The sequence below is a fragment of the Ambystoma mexicanum genome, chromosome 10 (assembly GCF_040938575.1).
Source record: "Ambystoma mexicanum isolate Mex_15411 chromosome 10, UKY_AmexF1_1, whole genome shotgun sequence".
NCBI classification, from domain to species: Eukaryota; Metazoa; Chordata; class Amphibia; order Caudata; family Ambystomatidae; genus Ambystoma; species Ambystoma mexicanum.
In genome coordinates, this window is record NC_090932.1 from 14318795 (window position 1) to 14327998 (window position 9204).

At 50.1% G+C, this 9204-nt stretch overlaps 1 pseudogene; it reads right to left on the minus strand.

The window, feature by feature from the left end:
* Positions 1-4633: 4633 nt before the first annotated feature.
* On the minus strand, positions 4634-4787 carry LOC138496193 (5.8S ribosomal RNA; annotated as a pseudogene).
* Positions 4788-9204: the final 4417 nt, after the last annotated feature.

Below are 9204 nucleotides of genomic sequence, written 5' to 3' on the forward strand. Positions count from 1 at the left end.
AATCCAAAAACTGGTTTCAGTGTGTCTGAGTGGTATGCATGAATGTTCCCGCCAGTGGTCCATATTGGAAAAATGCTGGGGTGTGTGTGTGTGCGGGCTCATCCTGCTATTGGCTAGTGGGAGTTTCAGCTCTTACTTGGCATTTAGGCTAAGAAGAGAATCCCTGTACTCATTATTCAGAGATCCTAGAGAAACCTGAAGGAGCCAAGTATCCTGTGCAGCTGTGAGAGCCGCGAAGAAAACTAAGACTTGACTGAAGGAGGCCTGGCAACCAACTTCTGCTGCTGTCCTGGAGGAGCCCTGTCTTGCTCATGATCTTTAGCAGTCCTGCGAAGAAGCTGCGACCCTTGGAGTGGAGGGACCATCAATTCCTGAAGTCTGCTCGGTGCCCTGCCAAAGGAAGCCTTCAGAAGTGCCTTGGAACAGTCCTGTGGCTGACCAGCTTTGTTTTTGGGCTACCGTGCTGCCAGCATCATCATACCAAGTTGGGGGATCCTCAGCTGGCACTACAAGACTGACTTCCATGAAATGTCGGTGTCCTAGCATCGAGGGGACCCGAGGTAGGAGGGAAAGTCTGACCATGGCTGCTGAGTCCCTTTGTAATGCGGTGCTGTGGTGACCACTGTCAGAAAATGCTTTCCTGACCTGAGTCCAGTCCTGAGAGGGGCCGTGCATCGAGTTTTTTGTATTCTTCAATCGAGAGTCCTTGCAACAGTGAAAGACACCAACCGGAGATCAGCTCTAACCTGCAACCCCTGCAATTCGCGGACTGTGACTTTCGGTGGCAAAAGCAACCATGTACCCACTTCCTTTGTCCTGCCAGGTCTGGGGAAGAATCAGAGTACCGCAAGGGTAAGTTACAGAGCTTCTAACCTACCCTATACTCCCATACGTTAATAGGCTTATAATAAACCCTAATTCTAACATTATTGGCTTTGTCATTGCTTGCTTGTGCAAGACATCTGACTGTTGGGGCTACTTTTGGGCATTAGTCTAACACTAACCCTAAGAGCCCTTCACTGGACCCCAGAGACCCTACGTGTATTTTTTCCTGCTTCAAAACATCTCTGGAACTTTTACCTGAACAATTGGGCAAAAGGCACCAGACAATTTATGACTGGACAATCATAGTTAGGAATCATCTCTATTGACCTTGAGTACCTAATACTATTCTAAACTTTGCTTTACTAGAGGTTCTGATCTGTATTATGCCCTATAACCAAGTGAATGCAGATGTGTATTTAGATTAATAGTGTGATAACTCTACATGCTATTAGTCATTTTTCATAGTGTGTTTTGGCCATAAATAAATAACTGTATTTTCATGCTGTCATGATGCCTACCCCCGGGCATCCGGATCTAATCCATCAGCCCCAGTAGCAGGCATCCAGATACTCATTAAAACCCCAGCAGCCCCGGCTGGGGGCTGTTTGGATTCAGTCCTGGCGCCTTAGGCACCAGGCTCATCATAGAAATCAGTCCAGGCGCCATAGGCGCCAGGCTCATAGACTTTACTTACCTTATGCAGACCATTCTGCAAATGAGTCCAAGCCAATGTGAGGCCTGGATGGGACTATTTTATAAGAGGGACTATTTTTCACTCTGGTGTGGTTCTGGGGAACTTCTTACCTGGGACTACTTTGCAGGCTATTTAAACCACGCCCTAACAGCAGCCCATGCTTCGTGTTTTTCTGCATCCAGCAGCGTGACGCTCACCGTGCCTGCAAGTCAGCATCTAGTCTTCTGCCACGCCCGCCTCGAATCCGGAGCTCCTAGACAAAAGGAAAAGAAAGGAAAACAGGTTAGATCACTGACATTATTTGATTCCTTACCTGATTCCGGACCAAGCACATCTCCGAGCCTGGAAAGGACATTATTTCAGCATGCGTCACTTCGCCAGCAGCAGCGCCATGTTATACTCACCAGTCCACCGCATCTTTCGACTCGGCGCTGCCTCCATCATTTTCTTCGTCGAAATTCAGCACCTGGGGGGAAAACAAAAGGAATAACAAGGTGAGCTGAGAAAACCGACAAAGACAATCTCTTTGCCACCATAGGCTTACCTGCTTTACCACCGGAGGTATTATTCTTTAATTCGCCGTATCTTCCTATGCCACACCTATAAAGGGAGAGAAAACAGCAAGTTAAACTCATGCAACTTTCACCGGACAGTGTTTGTTAATACAGACTCTTACCTGAACGCCATCAGCTGCCTCCAGGCAATATTCTTTTGGACCCAGCTGCAACCTAACGAGGGAATGGAACAAGAGTGAACATCTGACATATTGAACTCTTTGAACTTTATAGACACTGGAGTCAATATTCCTCCGGAACTCCTCCAGTACCTTCAACCCAGTGAAGTAACTGGTATCTACGCGCCCCTGCATGCCATGCAGGATGGAGAGCTCATCATTTAAAAACATAAGGAGAATACTTCTACGAGTCCAGCAGACAAAATTAGGCGGGCCAGTCCAGACTGTCATCTCTTCACTACGCATCACGTTGGTGGAGACCGCAGCTGTCCGGGTCCGATCTAAGCCCCTGTGGGAACCAGGTGAGCGTAACACATACATCATGTCTAAGTGTAATCTGTGATTCCCATTGTGTGACCTCATTGTGGACCCTTTACAACCTCACCACCACTGATGAACTTAACCTAGACCGCCTGTCACTGCTACCTAAACTGATTTGGCTACAGCTTCCCAGAGTTGTTCCTGTCACAATATAGGTTGGCCTTCTATACATCTGTCCAGCAGGCCAGAGTATAGAAAATCAGTCCTAACAGCACCCAGCCCCACTTCGCCCCCCAGCCCGACCAACACAGCCTCTTGAGCCAATCCTTATCCCAAAGTTACAGATCTGACATGTTGACTTCCCTTACCTACATTGTTCCAAAATGCCAGAGGCTGTTTACCATGGAGACCTGCTGTGGATATGCGAATAGCCCGGCAAGATATTTACTCAATCTCCCCCAGATTCTTAAGGACCAGTGAGATCTCACCGGATGCCGCCAGAACCGCAATGCTTTCCAAGTCTCTGGCCCCTATCTCGGGGCGAACCCATTCAAGGGTGCCCTGCCCTTCACAAAGAAAAGAGAACTCTCCCTGTGACTCCCGCTGGCTTCTCTGGGATTGTTTGCGTTACCGCACTTGACGCCGCAAGGGCACCCGTCTCCGCCACTCCAGGTTCGGGGATCTGAACCCAACTCCCTTTCGATTGGCTTAGGGCAACGGAGGCCATTGCCCATCCTTTCCCAATGGTGCTCACCCATTTCTTAGGACCGACTGCCCATGTTCAACTGCTATTCACTTGGAACCCTTCTCCACTACAGCCTTTAACGATCTCACTTAAATATTTGCTACTACCACCAAGATCTCCACCTGCGGCGGCTCCACCTGGGCCCTCGCCCCGGGCTTTCATGCGCACTGCAGCTGCCCTCCTACTCCTACTGCAGCTCTCAGCGCCAGAGACATGGCCAGGTATGGGCCCGATGCTCCAGAGACATCCATTTTCAGGGCTAGTTGATTCGGCAGCTGAGTTGTTACACACTCCTTAGCGGATTCCAACTTCCATGGTCACCTTCCTGCTGTCTCTATCAACCAACACCTTTTCTGTGGTCTAATGAGTGTCAGCATCGGGCACCTTAACCCAGCGTTTGGTTCATTCCACAGCACCAGTTCCACTTACCAAAAGTGGGCCACTGGGCACTCACATTCGATGCCCGGCTCCATGCCAGGGAGCTGGGCTTCTTACCTATTTAAAGTTTGAGAATAGGTTGAGATCATTTCGGCCCCAAGACCTTTAATCATTCGCTTTACCAGATAAATCTGGGGTTTCCGAGTGCCAGCTATCCAGAGGGAAACTTTGGAGGGAACCAGCTACTGGATGGTTTGATTAGCTATCGCCCCCATACTCAGGTCGGATGACCGATTTGCACGTCAGGACCGCTACGGACCTCCACCAGAGTTTCCTCTGGATTCGCCCTGCCTAGGCACAGTTCACCATCTTTCGGGTCCTATCACACACGCTCATGCTCCACCTCCCTGACAGAGCAGGCATCTTCCCTCTTCACTCACCGTTACTGAGGGAATCCTGGTTAGTTTCTTTTCCTCCGCTTAGTAATATGCTTCAATTCAGCAGGTTGCCACGTCTGATCTGAGGTCGTAGTTGAGGAGCAGAGAGACTGAGGCGGCCCTCCTTAGGCCCGAGTCTGTACAGGGGGTTGCCCCAGCTCTGTGCCTCTGGTGCGGCCAAGAGTGCGCTGTCCTGATCTGTGCCTGAAGCCCACCTTGTCATAAGGCCTGCACTCGTAGCCGTGGGACACCACACACAGCCACACGCAGCACAGCCAGGTGCCCCGGGGCAGGATGAAAGTGCGCCAAGCTTTTTCAAGGCCTGATGCCACCATCACTTCCACAGGGGCGCACCGGGTGCCCGCCCCTTCCGAAACCCGCACATGGTGGGGAAACGGGGGAGGCCAGAATGCACCAGCAATGAGCTTGCACAACCAGGTCCAGGGATCCTACAATGGTGCTGATCGGGGTCTGACTGTAGGGGAACGAAGGGAACTGGGTCCCTGCAACAGCCCCAACTGCGCCCCGGGGAGGGAACCACAGCACGATTGATGTTCAAGCAACCATCAGAAAGGTGTAACCCTGGGAAGAACCCGGGCCCGCAAGGTGCATTCCAAGTGTCGAAGAGCAATGTGTCCTGCAATTCACACTAATTCTCACTGTAAGCTGCGTTCTTCATCGACGCACGAGCCGAGTGATCCAGCGCCATGATTCACAGATTTGTTATAGACGTCGGCCCAAACCTGCTGGTGCAGGAGAGTGTGGGGAGGAGGCAGTGCTGCCTATATTGCCCATGACGAGACAGCCCATCGCCCCGTCTAGCTTCCCCACTTGGGAATTGGCAGAGACCATTGTGGCTTTAAAACAAAAAAAGATCCAGGCGCTCTTCCCGGGAAGCCTGCTGCCACCGGCAGCAGCACAGCTGGAGGGTTTCCCATGGTGACAGAGGCTGGCTGCTCTGCCGCCGGCCCACCCGGCCCGATACGCTCATCCTTCCCCGATCCACTCCACTGCTCCCCTTTCGGTGCTGGACGGAGAGCCGGGCCAAAGACAGCATGGGCACGGGGGTCGGGTGGGAGTCTTCAAACCCCATCCCAGCCACATGGGGCTGTGCTCCAGGTACCTGGGCAACAGGGAAGGTCGCCCACTGGGCCGGTGTACATGGTCATCACTCACCAACGGATATGGGCGGCCTGAACCTCGATGCCCAGCCTTCGAGGAAGCCTGGTTGCGCCATGGCTTAGGGCTCGCATGGCGTGCTGGGCCCCTGTCTGCCTGGGGAGGCATCCCTCGAGAACAGACAGGTTTCCCTCGGCTCCCAGCTGTCCCCACTCGGGACTTCCCTGCCGACCGGGGTGCACCCCCCAGTGCCTGTCCTCTGGCGGGTCAGAAGACGGAGTACACCCCAAATCGGCATGGCAGCTCAGCGGCCAGCTATGTGAGGAGATGGCGGCACCTGGCGCTCCCTCTCTGGTGAATGGTTGGGGATGTCCATGGCAGGTTAACCCAAACCTGCCAGGTGTCCCCGTCTGTATGCTGGGTTGCAGACTCCCCTCTAGTGGAAGGAAATCCCGCTCCCCGTTGCCTGGTCCCCCTTGCGCCTTGGTCGCACACCGCTCCGTTGGCCAGACCATAGCTCAAGGGGTGTCCCGGGCTGTGGGTGTGCGTGTCTGGGATGAACCAAGGTCGGGCCGCGGCTCTCCCACCGGCTGCTCTGCCTTTAATGATCCTTTTGCAGGTTCACCTACGGAAACCTTGTTACAACCTTTTATTCCTCTAGATAATCAGGTTGGATCGTCTTCTTTGTGCTCCGCCAGGGCCTTGGCCGACCCCTGCGAGGGCGATCCGAGGACCTCACTAAACCCTCCAATCGGTAGTAGCGACAGGCAGTGTGTACAAAGGGCAGGGACTTAATCAATGAAAGCTTATGACCTGCACTTACTGGGAATTCCTCAAAGACTTTGGTTTCTGGGAAACTGCTCGCTGCGTCATGGGAATAACACCGCCGGATCATTACAATGGTATCTGATCGTCTTTGAACATCCGACTTTTGTTCTTGATTAATGAAAACATTCTTGGCAAATACCCTTGCTTTGGTTCATCTTGCGCCAATCCAAGAATTTCACCTCTAACGGCACAATACGAATGCCCCGGTCCATCCCTCTTAACCATGGCCTCAGTTCCAAAAAACAACAAAATAGAACCGGAGTCCTATTCCATTGTTATGTTGTGTTAAATGAATTTATTGAGCGCGCATATGCCCAAAGGCAGCTTGGCGCTGAATGCATGAAGCGAACTCCGTGTTTGGGTGCAGCTAGAGTAATATGGTTTTCAACAGCCTATGGAAGGTATGATCCACAGTCCCCCGGAGTGCGAGAGGCAACTCATTCCAGGCTTTGGCAGCAGCCACTGTAAGAGCCAGCCCACGTGTCCGTGAGAGTCTGATCCGGGGGACCGCCACCAACAGGGCGGATCGAGAAGGAAAGCGTGTGTGGGGGCATATGGCATACATTTCTCCTGCAGATATTCCGCCCCAGTCCGTAAAAGGCACGATGTACAATGCACAAGGCCTTAAAGAGAATGCGACTTTCAACAGGAAGCCAATGGAGCTGCCTTAACAAGGGAGATATGTTAGCTTCAAAGGGGGGGTGAAGAATAGATATGGCGGCAGCATTTTGGAGTAACTGAAGTTTGTAGAGAAGGAGCTATGTACCCCCACTTCAATCATCTCGACCGCAGCACCTATATGTTGAATGCCAGATTGTGAGACACGTGCGGTACCAGTGAAGATACTGATAACTAGGAGAATCTGGGAAGCAAGGTCCCCATTGAGAAAACCATACCTGCATACGAGACAACACGATGGGCATTTTAATAAAACTTGTGAATAAACATAGCAAAAGAATGATGAAGAAGAACGGTGACGTCACAGAGAGCAAAGCAGACGAGTAGAGAAGAGATGCAGAGACAAGAGAATACAGGCAATTCTATAAGGCATCAAGAAAATATGGAGACAAATGACATCTTGGGATCAAGATGAAGAAACCTATGCTGCAGAAATAAATGAAAATATCAAGCTGTTTCACACGTCTACACATGCAAAAGAAACACAAGCAGATAAAGTATTCTTAAGTCTAGCTTTATAGTGAATAGAGTGCGACATGCGCCAACATGTAAATATATAGTGGAGTCAGTAAAAGATGGATGTTCCCACTACGTACGATAAGCAGAGCTGAGCAAAAGAAGGAAGGCCTCTTTTTCCAGCGTGGTGCAGTTAGAAAACAAGTGCATTACAGGTGAATCTCAAAAAGGTGAGAATGGATGAGCCAAGAAGCCAAGGCCATATCAGGCGGGGGTGAGCTGACATTGGATACAAACCATGTGAAAGAATGAAGCTCCTGTTCAGAAGGCATGGACAAAAACAAGAAGACGTCAGAGGTCTATTAAAGAATAGTATTTTAATACACCAAGAGCTCGATTTCGTGGTCTTCAGTTGTGTGGGGAGAAGAAGTTGGATGAGCATGATGGTCACACCTATGCACGAAGGCAGAGCGTGCATTCACTCCCCTGAATTCCCCAGATCAAGGAACATGTTCAAGGCCGAGTTCAAAGGCCTAATTGACAGTGAACCACTGAGGTGATAATGGATGGATATGTTAATTGGTGAGAAGCTATGGTTAAGACTAGTTCATCAGCACCTGGACTCTGAGCCTGCGTGCTGCTAACGTATGTGGGAAGGTGCTGACATAGGTTAGAAAATAACCAATGATAGAGGACCGCATGATCAAGGGTCCTATAGTTGTGTAGCCAATTAGACGTCGTATATTTAGTGACATTCATAGTGACATATTTTGGGGAAGGGCTTAGTTGCCCCACCTGACGTTATGAAGCAAATCACATTATTCCACTGTTCTAAACGAGTATGGATTGTATACCTAGATGATCCTTGTAGAGCATATCACAATCATTAGGTTTTTGTAGTTAGCCACGTAGGATGACGTTAGTAATACGTGGGTTAAACGTCACCCATGATGATTTTTTTGTATAAAAAATATGTTTTTTTCTAAATGCTTTGAGAAGTCTCCACAGAGATCTTGATGAGGATGTCTGTTGATGTCCGTTGTACTCCCTGTTTTAGATATTTGTTATTAAAACAGTATCTTTTGCCAACTACCTTGAGTTGTTTCTATTATTGATGTTTGAGTAAATTCTGCATCCACTGTCCATCTCTAAGGTATTGCCAACCCACCTTAAAGGGCTTGGAGAACCCCAAATTCAGGTTAATCAGATAGCAGGGTTGTGCCAAATAAAGAGAATCGCAATAATCAAGACCACTCAGGACCAATTCAGCCACCACTGGAGCCTGGCACTCAGCAGGGATAAAGGGAAGAACCTTCCACTGAATGTGGAGTTTAAAGTGACCGATTTTACAAACTGCAGCCACCTGCTCCTCCATGGCATGGGATGCTGAGATTTTAACCCCCAAGTTCTTGACCGAGAGACAGGCATGAGGAGAGGCCCAAGGGAAGTGGGCCAGAACTCTGCAGTCCAAAAATGGAGAGGAGGAGTGATCCCAACGACCAGCACCTCAGTTTTACTGCCGTTGAGTTTAAACCAATTAGTTTTCATCCAAGCTCCTAGATCCTCAAGGCACTTTCTAAGCTGGACCGCTGTGTCAGCTTGAGTAAGGTCCAGACGGAGCAAGAGTTGCATATCGTCCGTGTACGAATAGTATCGGAACCCATGAGACAAAATGAGTAGCAGGAGAGGCCTAATATAAACATTAAACAAAATGGGGGACAACGCACAACCCTGAGGGACACCACAAAAGAGTGAAACCAGACTGGAGCAGAAAGGAGGAAGAGAAACTGATTGGGAACGACCAAACCAGTCAAGTACTATGCTAGACAGACCAGAGTTCGAAAGGCGGGAGATCAGGGTGGAATGGTCAACCGTGTCGAAAGCAGCTGAAAGATCCAGCAACAAAACTGCTCCGACGCCTCCCTGATCCACCAGGCGCACTAGGTCGTTCAGGACCTAGATCACGACTGATTAAGTGCCTCTCCCAGGCCGAAACCCAGGCTGAAATGAATAAAAATAATGAGGATTCCAAGAAAGTGGAAAGGAGGGA